This window comes from Saccopteryx bilineata, chromosome 2, assembly GCF_036850765.1.
Source record: "Saccopteryx bilineata isolate mSacBil1 chromosome 2, mSacBil1_pri_phased_curated, whole genome shotgun sequence".
In the NCBI taxonomy this organism is placed as follows: domain Eukaryota; kingdom Metazoa; phylum Chordata; class Mammalia; order Chiroptera; family Emballonuridae; genus Saccopteryx; species Saccopteryx bilineata.
In genome coordinates, this window is record NC_089491.1 from 137,555,873 (window position 1) to 137,566,624 (window position 10,752).

The window sequence follows — 10,752 nt, forward strand, 5'->3', positions numbered from 1 at the left end:
TAAGATCCAGAGATAATGGAAATAGCAAGAGTTGTAATAGTCTACACCTCCTTTTTATCCCTACCAACACAGGAATATATTTTTCTTCTTCCATTTAGGGTTCCAACTTTGCTGTTGACATACACTAATTGTTGTCTGAAGTAATTTGGAACAAATGAATACCAATGAGTCTATGAGTGTTTGCAGAACACCCACCACGCGCAATTACAAACTCTTGGATTGCTATAGTGCTTTTTTTTCCCTCACAGAGCTGTTCTTAAAGATAACTAAATATAATCATCTGGGCTTAGAATTGATTGCTTGAATACATTAATTATTCCAAACTGAATTAGCTAATGTTTCAATGTTATAAATTTCCACATTCAGAACTGTATTCTCATTTTTCTCTTATTATCAAAAGAACATTGATCATCTCAGGTGGTATTCATGAGAGAAACTGATGGTTAATATCTTGCTGTGACCAAAGGTAAGAGCTTTTCCCTGTAATGTGAGCACAAAGCCTCAAAGAGAAGTAGTCAAATGTTTGTTTCTAAAACTTTCTTTGCCTATTGTTTAATTTCCTTAATGATTTATGTAGCATTTCCTACCTTTATGTTTAGGTGAATAAGGCACCATCTTGAAAGGCTGAGAATAAGAGAGCCACTATCAAATTGTGATTTATTTTTAGTAGCATGCTTAAGGATTCATTAATAGGAAAGCTCTTGGCCCTGGCCAGTTGGCTCAGTGGTAGAGCATTGGCCCAGTATGTGGAAGTCCCAGGTTCAGTTTTCAGCCAGGGCACACAGGAGAAGCATCCATCTGCTTCTCCACCCTTCCTCTTCTCCTTTCTCTTTCTCTATCCCTTCTCGCAGCCACGGCTCCATTGGAACAAAGTTGGCCCAGGTGCTGAGGATGGATCCATGGCTTCCACCTCAGGCGCTAGAATGGCTCCGGTTGCAATAGAGCAACAGCCCAGATGGGCAGAGTATCACCCCCTGGTGGGCATGCCAGGTGGATCCCAGTAGAGTACATGCAAGAGTCTGTCTCTCTGCCTCCCTGCTTCTCACTTCAGAAAAATACAAACAAAAAGCTCTTTTTCTCACCAAATAATGAATATCTGCTTTTGCCAAGTATTTTTACTTGTTGTCTCAATAACTTTGCAAATTTAAAATAGTCCTGTGAAGTAGATGATACGTTAGCACTTATGAGTGGAGAGGATTAGATGTTTAGTTGCCCATGAAGACTTGGTAGAGTTGGGATTCAACCCTAGAGTTTTCAGCACTGTTTTACTCTTTCTAGTACTCTGAAAATACCTTACTATCTCTCCATGAGAAAATATGTGGAAGTTCCTATGCCATATAGTTTTATCTTTTAAGAAGACTAACCCCCCTTGTAAACATAGTTGGAATTCTAGATCTGCCACATTCTAATTGAGGAACATTGGACAAATTGCCTAACCAATTTGAGTCTCAGTTTTTTTTCATTTGTGAGGTGGAAATAATGATTTTATAGGCTTTTTGTGAAAATTAAATTAAGCCTTTAAAATGCCCCCCATAGCAGACCTCACTGGTGTGGTCGCCAGTTCACAGTCATTCTCCTTTGGGAACTGCCCACAAAATACAGGTGTGGTTGCCCACAAACAACCAGCTAAACAGTATAACTCTGCCCCTCTGACCTTGACTGACTAACCCACGGATGAAGATCTGATCTCCTATCATATGATGAGACACTTAACTAATTTTCCCTAGGGAGTCAGACACGAACTCTACTTCTGAGGTTTGAAGTCTCCTGATCCCTGTCTTTCCTGAGTCTTGAATTCTATGAGATAACCAAATATTCTTCTAATAATCCAGCACCACTTACTTTTTCTCCTTAAGCTAGCCAGAACCAATTCCTATTACATGCAACCAAAAAATATTAACCAAGGCAATACAGCACAGAGCCCAGCACGTAATCCCTGGATACTCTGCACTTGTAAGTTCTTCATTTCCTCCGCCATACTAATCCACATCCAAGATGGGAACACTGTGATTTATTTTAGGGAATGTTAAAAATATCACTGAACCAAAGCCCCTATTGTCTAGCAAAGCCAAGTAAATCACAGATACCTAAAACTATGAACAAACAGGGCCCTATTTAGAAGTTCTCTGTCACTCAGAATCTGGAGTAGAGGTTTAAACTCAGCTCTGCTAACTGCTGATTCATGTTCCAGTTCAAAGGAGGCTTGCTCAAGATTGCTTTGAAATCAAAACCAGAGCAAGTTCCCTGTGATTGGTGTTATTCTGCACTGAGTCAGGTATCTATAATTACAGCTTTATTTTTGTCTGACAGTTAAACTGAATGGAATCAGGAAACACTATGCTTTAAATAACAATACAAAGAAAAGGATTATTCATTCATTGAATTATAAAGGTATTCTTTGCATAATAAATCCTGAATTTTAAAAAAAGGAAAGAAAGAAAAAGCCCTATATAAGAAACTGGGAAACATAAAACTGCAAGAGAAACAGGAAAGTTGGATTAAAGCACTCAGCCCTTGGTCTTCTGTTTACATACCAGTTACACACTCCACTGTGTTCCCAGAGACTCTGCTGAAGAAGCCGAAAGCCAACGTGTCCTGAATCCACGGGCCACTAACCTGTAGCATCACCGCCGGCATCATAGTAAGTGGGCAGACACAATATAGGAGAGCTAACGGCTATGACTGACTTCAGAATTTTTTTTTAATTCAGGCAAAACAAAAACTGCTCCCTTTATTTAATTGAAAAACAAACACATTTCATACATCCAAGCTGCCGTAATGCAGGGACTACTCGGGCATCAATCATTGGTGTACATAAATAGAAGGAAAACAGTTGGGTTTCTTTGCCTTTGTCTAGTTTTGTTTTCGTTTTCCCTGAAGCATCCATTCTCAACAAGTTGATCCCTCTTTAGTCCACCTCCCCCTACCCTAGGCTTACGTACAAGGTGTTTTTCTATGGTGTACTTATAGAATTAAACAATATTTTGTGTTCGTTGTCTTTTATAATGAACCATTTGTGTTCTTACTTGTTTATCTCCTCCTGAAGGAAGAGCCCACATCTGTTTTGTTTATTTATCCTAAAGGCAGTTTATTGTGCCTAACCTGTCCTGTGGACTTAGTATATAATTGTGAGTTTGTAAATAATTGAATTAATCAATCATTGCACCTGTAATATACATCAACTAATCTCCAGCTAATAGATTCTGACTGCTAATTTAAAAACTTAGCTAAAACTGCTATGTGTCTAAATGAGGCCCTATAAGAACTCAATTAAACAGTATTCTCATAAAAGAACCCTCGTAAAACAGTGACCAGCCTTCCATGAATCAACAAAACTTGTGAACACTGAAATTAATTCCACATTTCCGAAAGCAACTAGAATAACTAAATCATAGCTACTAGAATGCTCCTAAATGGGTAGAAATATGCTACCCAAATTTAGAAGATCCTCCATATGGAAGTATAGAAGAGCATATGGGAAATTTATCTGAAATAATTTCTTAGATGCCGAGAGGGGCCTGGCCATCAGAGTGAGAGACAGCATTCCACTGCGTGGGCTGTAGTGTGTGTGTTACATTCACTAGTCCTGGTTCATCCGGTTGTCGTTACAACAAGGAGGGAAGAAGGCAGCTTGGAAAAGAGATTTCACGCATAGGGTTTTGTGATCAGGTGTGGGAGATCCAGTGGGTTGGGGAGGAGAGGTGCTTGGGAAGGCATCAGATCAGTGCATGTGCAGAGCAGTGTGCTGTGGGTCCTGGTGGTAAAGGGCGCCAAGAACATCTGATAGTCTTTTTAAATGCACCTCTGTCTCCCACTTGTGATATAAACAGTTATTGTATTTTTGAAATACACTCAGAAATCAAGAAACAGACTAAATCAAAAGGTAGGAAAACTTGACTCAGGCCTGGCAAACATTCAGTTCTCAGAAGTCTGGGAGCTGATTTCAAAAGGAAAAACTGAAGCCACAGAATGTACTAATCACTGACTTCAACACAGCTCTGATACTGAGACAGATGATCGAAAATTCCTTGTGGCAAGATGTGTATGAAATGATGGCTTTGGAGCTCTTGCTATTCTATGTAGGTATTCTTTTCTGAAAATATTAGTAGCCTCTGCACACCATGCAAAGTACAACTTTTATAAAATATATTGTTTCTCTAACATTCTTGATCTTTCTGTCTGCTTTCCATCACTTCCAAAATGTAAATGTTTCATTTAAACTAGAAATTTTAAACAGTGATTCAGTGTACAATTTTAGTGTTTCAGACAACTAGTCTTTAAAATTTATTCTATGTTATAATTTTATAGGCCAACCAATGTGTTTTTATGTTCATGGCCTTTAAGATAAAGATAAGCAACACATAATTTATTTTTCTTATAATTTTCTTATTTTCTCTGGTAAAGCATGGAAAAGACTTGTATACTTTGGATCAAATCAGATGTGGCATTTTGATACCAGTTTTATAAAATGAGGTAAACTACATAGACAAATCAGATTTTTGAAAAAACTCTGGTCTGTAAGTTTCACACCATCCAAATGAAGAAACCAGCTGTATTATTGAAGAGTAAGATGTGCTCACTCTTCTGTGAATGCAGTTCTGTCAGAGCGGCCCAGGGATTCTACCTAATGTAAAGCCTTTGTTATCCGGGTGGCTCCCCACGTGAAGTGTCCTAATATTCAGAAATGTGTTTTGTCTAAGAGAGGCATATTCTCTACTGTACATATTAATAGTCTACCAGGGAAGCCTAAAAATGTATGCATCTAATAATGCAGTGTTGTGTAGACCTTAACCTTAAATGGGACAGGGCTGGTACCCTTATTTTTTAATTGTTTCTGTATGACCTCACCTGATTCCATGGCTTTGTATACTCTCCATATGCTAAAGACCACCAAATTTCTATCTCCAGCCCAGTTCTCCTTCCATATGTTCAGCATCCTATATTCGGCTGCCTACTTAATATTTCCACGTGGATGTGGTACCGACGTCACACACAGTGCTCTCCCTCAGCACTCTGCCCCTGCCGCCCGGAGGTCTCTCCTCTGTCTTTATCGGGAGTCCCCACTGGAATGAACGTCAGGTGTCATCTCTCTTTATTTCTCTTTTTTCCCCCCTCACTCCCTACTTCAAATTTAGTCCTGTCTACTTTACTGCAAGATTTGTACTGAATTCATGTTTATTTTCTCATTTATTCTTACTACTATCTTCCTGACCAAAGCCTTTATCATCTTTTGGCCTAGACTTTGAAATAGTCTCCTGAACAAACCCTTGCTTCCATTTTTCCAAATAATCACTTCTCCCATTACAGCTAACAGTCTTCTAAGACACAAATTTATTGAACCAACTAATGTCTTTATGGGAAAAGGCATTCAAAACTTTCACTTTGGAGGCTAGGGACATATCATATATAATGTGGTGGAAGCTGTCAATAGTGGTCTCTGTCATTGGTACAAGGATACTAACGGACTAAAAGCGCCTGGCTTGAAGAAAAGGAGAAAGTTGGTACTGAATGGCGAAGACACCTGCAAATCTGAGGGTATGTATATAACCTATCGTGAGCCAGCAGCTGCCCTCGCTCCGTTTCCTTCTCTGTGTTTCCTCGCTTCAAGTTTGGCCTGCGTGCTTCTCTTTACTGCTACTTATTTTTCAAACTAGAATGCCTCTTCAAGGTTGCTGTGGAGCAGAATTCAGCATTATGAACATTACAACCTCCTAGATCATTCTTTCAAGGTTGGTTAAGAATTTTATTTATGATGGTGGGAAAAGTGGAAGTAAAAATCACCCCGTGTCCTCCCCCTCAACGTTGAGCTAACGGTGAAGCTTTTCATACAAATTATATATACTGAAAAAGAATATGCAGTTTCAGTGTATTCCAGGTATTTTATGATGGAGAGCGTAGAGTAAATAGAGCTATGGACAGGGTAATGAAGGTATAGCGCTGGCTTGTGGTAGGAAGCACCATTTTCTCAGCCTTCATTAGAGACGCAATTCTCAGCCCCTCTTGAAAGGGTTATTCTCTCTTCTTGCCATGTGCACCACCACTCATAACTTTATGGTAAAAGTAAACACTGACAAATAACAAGGGAGGAAGCATATGTCAGATGGGGGCGGGGTTGTGAAGGGAATAGCACAATCTAAGAGATTCTCAGCAGGAGCAGTTAGGAAAGAAAGGGACCCTCTCCTTGCCCACTACTTGGCTTAGGTAACAGTTCCAGCCTGTCCTTTCTGAAGAGCTGTTCTAAGTATTACATATTCAATTGACTAATAGAAATACTGAGAGGTGGAATGCGTCGGGGAGCTCTTGGGCAATCAAGCCTGCTTTATCAAGCTGAGATTGCTGTTAGGTGGCCGTTGGAGTGCAGAAGCCACATAGGACCATGAAATTGGAATAATTTCGTTCCCATGAAATAATTCAAGTAAATCAAAACAAGGCATGGGATTAAAAGCATGAAATGGTCTTCAGTCTTACATTTTGTGCTCTTTTTTTTTTTTTTTGCATACTTACTTCTCTTAAGGAATAAGAAAAAAATAAGAAGAAGCCTTATCTGAGTATGCTGTATGAGAAATAAAAATTAGAATTGGATCCCCTTTACTGTCAATCGTTTAGCAGAGCTGCCTAATAGAACTGGAGATGATAGAAACCCTCTACACATACAGTGCCAATAGGGTGGCATGTGGCCACTTGAAAACGTGGCTCATGTGACTGAAGAAATGAAACTTTTTATTTAATTTATTAAGTCACATGTGACTAGTAGCTTTTGTATTGGAGAGTGTGAATTAAAAATTTGCTTGCTGGATAAAAGTAGTGACCAGGTTATTTCTTCTAATCTTTAACACAAATTTGGTTCTTTCTACCTTTAAGATTGACGAGGGGAGTAGGCATCTCATGACTACAAATCCATGTGAAACACTTTAAGAAAAGTATCTTACCAGCAGAAGGCTGTAGGTTTTTTAAATGTTACCATGAGTAAAGAGTAAAAGAGACCTTATTGAAAAACTCTTCCCACTAATGTATGATTCTTGGAGCTAGGCACATTTCTAGTTTAGTTCCGCAACAGGAAAGGATGTCTCTGATATTTGGCCAAAATTATCCTAAAAATTAGAAACCCATTTCTTAAATTTGAGAAAATACTGTAGATTTAGTGTTCATTTCCTTTGGGTGTTACCTGGAGAATCAATATGACTAATTTTTTTTAATTAAGCAGAAATGTGAATAACTTCACTAATTCAGAATGATGCAAATTATTTATTACCCAGAAACTTGATAAGGATTGAGACCTCTGAAATGGGTTTTTGATTAATGAAAAACAATATCTAATTATTTATGTCTCCAAAAATATTTTATTTACTGCCCTTCCCCAATAATTAAATATTTTGAAAAGTAGCTTTTTATTTTAAAAAAGTGTTTATTGAGCTTTTCTTTTTTTGTATTGTGAGAAGCAAGGAGGAGGAGAGACAGACTCCCGCATGCACCCAACTGGAATCCACCTGGCAAGCTCACCAGGGGGTGATGCTCTTCCCATCTGGGCTGTTACTCCATTGCATTCCAGCGCCTGAGGTGGAGGCCATGGAGCCATCCTCAGTGCCTGGGCCAACTTTGCTCCAATGGAGCCTTGGCTGCAGGAACGGGAGAGAGAGAGAGAGAAAGGAGAGGGGGAAGGGTAGAGAAGCAGATGGGTGCTTCTCCTGTGTGCCCTGGCTGGGAATTAAACCCGGGACTTCCACATGCCAGGCTGATGCTCTACCATTGAGCCAACTGGCCAGCCAACTAGTCAGTGCTTTTAATGTTTCTTTTAGAGCAAAGAAACTAAGGCTCAGGTCCACTAATTCATCTGTGATTACTGCTCTGATGGTGTGAAGCTGAGTACCAACTCAGGTCTTTCTGAAACCAAAGCCCATGCTTGTCAGAAGGGGAGATGTTCCCAACTACTTACATCTATTTTATCTAACCTAGAAACTCATTCTGTTCAGATTTGTGTTTGTAATCTATCTCCTACCAAAAGATGCTGTTGATCTGTCTCAGAACAAGCTCTAGGCACAGATAGCACCACGGCAACCAGGTTATGCTGAGTGGTGTGCATCACCAAAGCCTGCACTAAACCCTGTGGTTATTGGTGTGTCAGGGTTTATGCTAATTGGACAAAGTTGTGGGACCATCATTTCTTGTCTGAGCCAAATTTCATTCAATTGTTATTGTTTACCTGGTGGGAAAAGATTTATGTTTCACAGCTCAAACAAATCAATACTACTTAATACTGTGGTTTAACCTGAAGTTGTATTAGCTAAAGTTATGAGGCCTGGCTTGAGTGTAAAGTCAGGATATCAACTACTACAATGTTAACATAATGTTACAATGAAGCTTCTTCCAGAAGACTGATCTTCACCTGAGCCCTAGTCAGTTCTTAAGAGAAATCATCAGTCCAAATCAATAACTTAATGGTGTAATGAGTGTCATAACTTTAGGTTTTTAGAGAAGAAAATGGAAATGGCTGAATAAAGTAATTTAATTACGTTCTAAATCTTAGTCATAGAGAACAACACAGAGCCAAGAACCACTAGCTCCTTTCCTCAAATTTTACCTATTAATTGAAATTGATACAACCAACCAGTAAGATTAACATCAGAAATTACATCACATATTAAGTAATTTGGAAATACGTGATATTGTTCCCATTGCAAAACTTTACTCAGTATAAATATGTATTTTACCCTTTCATAATTTATCACAGTTTATACAGGATGGAGCCAGACTGTCTGGGTTCAAGTCTCATGTCCTTTACCAGCTTACTATTTAATTTCTCCCATGCCTCAGTTTCCTTGGTTTTACAAAAACAATATAACTCACATCATGAGGTTGTGAGAAGGTTAATACATGTTAAACCAATTAAACAATATCTGGCTTATAGTTAAGAGTTTATGTTCTGTATTAAAGAAAAATAAATTTCTGATTACATCATTTTTTACTTTTAAATGTTTTATTATTATTTTTGTTAATATTTTTATTTTTGATAAAACCTTATTTTTGGCTTTTAAAAATACTTGTGTTATGTTGATTTCATTTGTTCTGGTTTAATACTTTTTCTCTTCTGTTAAAACATGTTTTAATTTGTTTGAAAAGCACTGATGATCTGTCATCTTTCAGCCAGCTGTCCCATTAGTTTCTAAGTCAGAAGCCCAGAAGTCTGTAAGACATCTTCAGAGAGAGTGCATAAAAATGAGTTAGTGAATGACTTTATTTTTTCTGATGATAGCAACTATTTTGAGAATTCTAAAATGCTTTTCCCATCAACTTTTTAATCTAAAATTTGTTACACCGTGAACAGCCTCCTTATTTCTCTGTTTGATTGTCTCAGGTATGTTTGCTTTGAACAAACTTGGTCTCTTAATCTGCTCCTCGTCCTCCCCCGGTCTGCTGCATTCCTGTCTTCTGTGAAGAGTGGTGACAAATACTAATCTGAACGAGACCACAGTCATATGAAGTCAGATGGAGGACTTGGCCTTGTATCAAAGCTAAGGCAGTGGGGCAGGGTGGAGACTGACGTCTAGTAAACAGCGAGCCACCCAGGGCGTAAGCCCTGAAAACATGTAAATAACATTATGTCCCCTATGCTTCGTGTCTCTATTTTGTCATACTATACCTTTGCCAGCTAATTTAACTGAGTTTGATTTGCAATGTTATTTTATTGAACATTTTTTGACAATTTGAATACTTTTAATGTATTCAAATGTAATTTAATGTATTCTGAATGTAATATTAAATCCTCTTCTGGCTCGGCAGATCGCAAAATTGCATGCTCTGTCTAAACATCAAATCCTGGGTTTGGAGGGAAATTCAGACTTCCCCTAGTCCAGCGTATCCAAAAAGCACTGTGTTTGAGCTCTCCCGTAGTCGATGGGATTTCCAACTATCCTAAGTGACATCCAAGCAAGAAGATTAATTATATGATTAAATACGTTCACACAAAAATTAAAATTAAGCTTGGCTTCTATTTCTCATAAATTCATACAATTTTTTCTCCTTGTTCAAGGGTCTCTAGCCAACTCCAGTGGTGGACCAGTGTGTGTAAGCACACCTCTGTGACTGAGGAGGAAACTAAATATCATAAATTATGTTAACAATTTAGTTCTAAATTCTTGGTGTCAGTTTTATATGTCAGGTCTGGAAATGGTCAATTTTTTTTCTTTTTTTTTGTATTTTTCTGAAGCTGGAAATGGGGAGGCAGTCAGACAGACTCCTGCATGTGCCCTACCGGGATCTACCCAGCATGCCTACCAAGGGGCGATGCTCTGCCCATCTTGGGGGTCGCTCTGCCGCAATCAGAGCCATTCTAGCACCTGAGGCAGAGGCCAGAGAGCCATCCTCAGCGCCCGGGCAAACCTTGCTCCAGTGGAGCCTTGACTGCGGTAGGGGAAGAGAGAGACAGAGAGGAAGGAGAGGAGTAGGGGTGGAGAAGCAGATGGGCGCTTCTCCTGTGTGCCCTGGCCAGGAATCGAACCCGGGACTCCTGCACACCAGGCCGACGCTCTACCACTGAGCTGGAAATGGTCAATTTTTAAATCCAGCTGTGATCTAGTGTTGAAAAAGTTCCAGAGAAAATCCATTGTAAAGAACTCTCAGAGAACTAACTCAATGATAGCAACCCTTTTATGGAGATTTTGGGATGACCAGAAATTATACTGGCACTAATCCAAGCCTTGGCCTAGCATGAATTTAATTACATTATAATTTTATAAGAAGTCTCTAAGAAAATAC